Source organism: Colobus angolensis, unplaced genomic scaffold (assembly GCF_000951035.1).
Source record: "Colobus angolensis palliatus isolate OR3802 unplaced genomic scaffold, Cang.pa_1.0 Scaffold182, whole genome shotgun sequence".
In the NCBI taxonomy this organism is placed as follows: Eukaryota; Metazoa; Chordata; class Mammalia; order Primates; family Cercopithecidae; genus Colobus; species Colobus angolensis.
Window position 1 is genome coordinate 1,871,925 of NW_012114955.1, and position 4,537 is coordinate 1,876,461.

At 54.0% G+C, this 4,537-nt stretch overlaps 1 long non-coding RNA gene across 1 annotated transcript in view; it reads left to right on the forward strand.

Moving 5' to 3' along the window:
- The first annotated feature begins 218 nt into the window (after nt 1–218).
- Nucleotides 219–4,537, forward strand: part of LOC105510015 — a 12,523-nt gene continuing 8,204 nt past the window's right edge. The window contains exon 1 of the long non-coding RNA XR_001001508.1: nt 219–564. This is a non-coding gene — a long non-coding RNA (uncharacterized LOC105510015). The remainder of the gene's footprint in view (nt 565–4,537) is intronic.

Here is a 4,537-nt window from a genome sequence, read left to right on the forward strand (position 1 = left end):
CCCAGTGGGAGAGCCGCCCGCACCCGCCCCTTCGCCCCCGCGCCCGCCGCTCCGGCAGCCCAAACCCAGACGCTACAGCGCCAAACCGGGATTCCGGGTGCTGGAGGCCGTTGTCGGCCTGGTGCTTGCTGAAGGCCCAGCCCGCGCGCGCGGCCGGGGAACCCAGCTCCTCTCACCCTCCGCGCGCAGCAGTGTTGCCCTGGCAACGGTTACCACGGCGAGGCCCTGCCCCACGCCCGGCGATTGTGCGCGCGGCCCCGCCCCCGAGGCGCACGCCGGCCGGGCGCCCACAGCTGCTGCGGCCTAGGTGCCGCGTGGGAAAAGCAGGCACCTCGCGTTCAGGCGGCTCCGCGGCTGGCTGCTCCCTGAGCCGGCCGCGCTCCTCCGAGCAAGGCGTGGCGGGGAGGCATAGTGAGGCCGGGCCCGCGGCGGTTCCCTGAGGAGGGCGGAGAAGAGGCCGGGGGCGCTAGGGGAACGGGCTCTGGGGCAGCGGCCCCGGTGGATGCTAAGGGCTTCGGGATCGGGAGTCCACCACGCCTGCCTGCTCGGCTGAGAATCGCCATGGTAATCCCCGTCTCCCTAAAGTACTGGGGGCCCGGGCGCGCACCGTGGAGCCCTAGGCTGTCCCGGAGAGGCGCGGGCGCCGAGGTCACCGCCTCTCCCTGGGGGCGACCTCAACGCTTGGTAAAAAGATGGAGGGACGGCCGGGCGCGGTGGCTCAAGCCTGTAATCCCAGCACTTTGGGAGGCCGAGACGGGCGGATCACGAGGTCAGGAGATCAAGACCATCCTGGCTAACACGGTGAAACCCCGTCTCTACTAAAAATACAAAAAAAAACTAGCCGGGCGAGGTGGCGGGCGCCTGTAGTCCCAGCTACTCCGGAGGCTGAGGCAGGAGAATGGCGTGAACCCGGGAGGCGGAGCTTGCAGTGAGCTGAGATCCGGCCACTGCACTCCAGCCCGAGCGACAGAGCGAGACTCTGTCTCAAAAAAAAAAAAAAAAAAAAAAAAGATGGAGGGACAAGGGGTGCCCGGCGGTCCGCCCCTGCTGGAGGCGCAGCAGCCACGGAGTCAGGCGAGCCCTCTTTCCGGGTTTTAGGTCGTGGTCCTGTTGAGCAGCCCTCACACCCAGACGGTTGATGTGGGAAATAAAGGGAGGGTGGTACTGTGGTGTGGCACCTCAGGGCGCCAGGCCATGCCCACGCCCACAGTGACGGGTCCGGGCTCTTAGCTGCCGTCGCCACCCTGGGTCCTCGCGCGGGATTGTCCGCTGCTCTGCAGACTCAGGAAGCAGAGAGTGAGCCCTCGTGCCACCACCTTGCTGTCAACAGCATTCCTGTTCTCCGCCCTCATCCAGTCACTTCCGACCTCCTTCCCACCTTGGCTGCTCTTTCCAGAAGGGCTGTGACCTTCCAGGCCCTGCCCCAAGTCCTCAGGGAGGCACCATTGTCTGCTAAACTAAGTACTGCACGCTTGAGCTGGGCGCACAGAGCCCTTGCTAAAGGGGCCTCAACCTCGAGCTTTCTCTGCCATATCTTCTCTGCTAAACAACAACAAACAAACAAAAACCCCGCATCCCACACTAAACCCGCATTCTTCTGGAAGCCTCTTGCGCCTTCCCTGTCTTGATCCATTTTCTTTGAGATTTGGCTCAGAAGGACCGTGCTTGCTGCTTCCCCATCGCTTCTTCAGCGCCCACAGCCCTTTGCACCTTACCTCTGGTGCTTTGCGTGTTTTTCCTTGGAAAGCCTTACTCCCCATTAGACTATGGTGTAGAAATCATTAAGTTTCTGTGTTATTTCCGGTTTGTTTGGTGTAAAAGGGTTAAGTAAAAATTTCTTGGTTTAAGTTGAGAGTCATTCCATAGTTGCTATTGCCTTTTTTTTTTTTGAGACAGGGTCTTGCTTTGTCACACAGGCTGGAGTACAATGGTGTGATCACAGCTCACTGCAGCCTCGACCTCTGGGGCTCAAGTGATCCTCCCACCTCAGCCTCCCAAGTAGCTGGGACCGTATGCGAGCACCACCATGCCCAGCTAATTTTTGTATTTTTAGTAGAGACAGGGTTTCACCACGTTGCCCAGGCTGGTCTCAAACGCCTGGGCTCAAGGGATCCTCCTGCCTTGGCCTCTCAAAGTGCTGGGATTACAGGCGTGAGCCACTGTGCCCAGCCAATTGCCATTTCAGGGCCCAGGGAACTGAGGCAGAAAGCTGTACATAGCCATTTAAGCAAATGCCAGTTAATTCATGCTCCTTGAATGAAGGTCAAACACATTAGTGCACAGAGCCTGCAGAGCGGAATCTTGCCTACCTTTCCTGCCTCAGCTGCTTTCACTGGCCCCCTTGGTTGCCTGTGGGCTAGCCATGTTGGCCTTTTTTGGGTTTCGGTCTCTTTGTGCACCTTCTCTCCGGCCTCAGAGCCTTTGCGTAGGCTGTTGGTCTTGGAATTACCTACCCTCAGCCCACAGGCCACTCTTAGGGAACCCTTCCTTTGATGTCCCAGACTAGGTCAGCCCTTGCCCATCCTGTGCTATTATAATGCCATGTGTTATAGGCATTATAGGGCCTTTCTTTATTAATTTCTTTGTTTTTATTTATTTATTTTTTTAGAGATAGGGTCTTGCTTTGTTGCCTAGGCTGGAGTGTGATGGCATCATAGGTAGCTCACTTTGGCCTTGAATTCCTGGGCTCAAGGGGTCCTCCCACCTCAGCCTCCCAAGTATCAGGGACTACAGGTGTGTGCTACCGAACCCGGCTAATTTTTTGTTTTGTTTTGTTTTTTGTTTTTTGTTTTTTTTGAGACGGAGTCTCGCTCTATCGCCCAGGCTGGAGTGCAGTGGCCGGATCTCAGCTCACTGCAAGCTCCGCCTCCCGGGTTTACGCCATTCTCCCGCCTCAGCCTCCCGAATAGCTGGGACTACAGACGCCCGCCACCTCGCCCGGCTAGTTTTTTGTATTTTTTAGTAGAGACGGGGTTTCACCGTGTTGGCCAGGATGGTCTCGATCTCCTGACCTCGTGATCCGCCCATCTCGGCCTCCCAAAGTGCTGGGATTACAGGCTTGAGCCACTGCGCCCGGCCGAACCCGGCTGATTTTTAAAATTTTTGTAGAGACAGGATTTCACCATCTTTCCCAGGCTGGTCTCAAACTGGGTGCAAGTGATCCATCCACCTCGGCCTCCCAGAGTGCTGAGATTACAGGTATGAATCACCTCCCAGAGTGCTGAGATTACAGGTATGAATGGCCAATAGGGCCATTTCTTCACAGCATGGATTGTGAGTAAATGTGTTTGTGGTTAGGTGACTAGTGTCCTTCTCAGACCTCACTGAACTGTAAGCATCGTGAGATCTCTTTTGTTCCCCATCTAATACAGGGCCTGCTACACAGTAGATTTTTGTTAAATACTTGTTGAATGAATGAAGGAGGCATCTTAAAATTCAGAAAAGCAGAAATCCACATTTGCTTTCTAAATTCTGTTCTTGCATTGCATCTCAGTTGCGATGTATTCATTCATTCAGCAGATATTTATGCATCCTTGCAGTGCGGCAGATACTGGTGTAGGCTGGGGAATTCAGTGGTAAATTTATAGACAGAATCTCTGGTGAGGGAAACAAACAATAAACATAAACAGTTACTATTAACTAGTGAAGAGTGCTGCGGGTAAGGAGATGGACAGTGACTCTACTGGGGTTGTTGGGAGACTGTTAAAGACAGACCACTGTACCTACCCCCCGTCCCTAGCCTGGGACAGTCTCAGTTTATGTTTGTTTATATTTGTTGAAGTATCTTGGTTTGGGCAATAAATTATATGGTAACTCCAGTTATAGACAGAGTATAGACATGGTGTCAGGGAGGTTTTTCTTTTTTTTCTTTTTTTTTGAGACAGAGTTTTGCTCTTGTCGCCCAGGCTGGAGTGCAATGGCACAATCTCGGTTCACTGCAACCTCCGCCTCCCAGGTTCAAGCGATTCTCCTGCCTCAGCCTCCTGAGTAGCTGGGATTACAGGCATCTGCCACCATGCCTGGCTAATTTTTTTGTATTTTTAGTAAAGATGGGGTTTCACCATGTTGTCCAGGCCAGTCTTGAACTCCTGACCTCAGGTGATCCACCTGCCTCAGCCTCCCAAAATGCTGAGCCACTGTGAGCCACCATGCCTGGCCTGTCAGGGAGGTTTTTCTAAAGAGGTGATATCTGAGCACAGGCTAGCATAAAGAGAAGCAACAAACTTTGCCCTTTCAATTAGAAGGTCTGCAGGAAGAACAAACATTGCACAGGGAGAAGCTCGGAGTGTTGGGAACTAGAAGAAAGTCCAGTGTAGCTGGAATCAAGTGGTCTTCCTTAAGGAGTTTAGAGGGTTTTAAGTTGGGAGCTGCATGTTCTGAAACCAGGAACAGCCAAGAGCCACAAAGTTGTATTGATTCAACCCAAGGAATGGATGGGCCCAGAAACAAAACGTTTATTACTCCCATGTAATAATTTCTTGGCCGGGCGCGGTGGCTCAAGCCTGTAATCCCAGCACTTTGGGAGGCCGAGACGGGC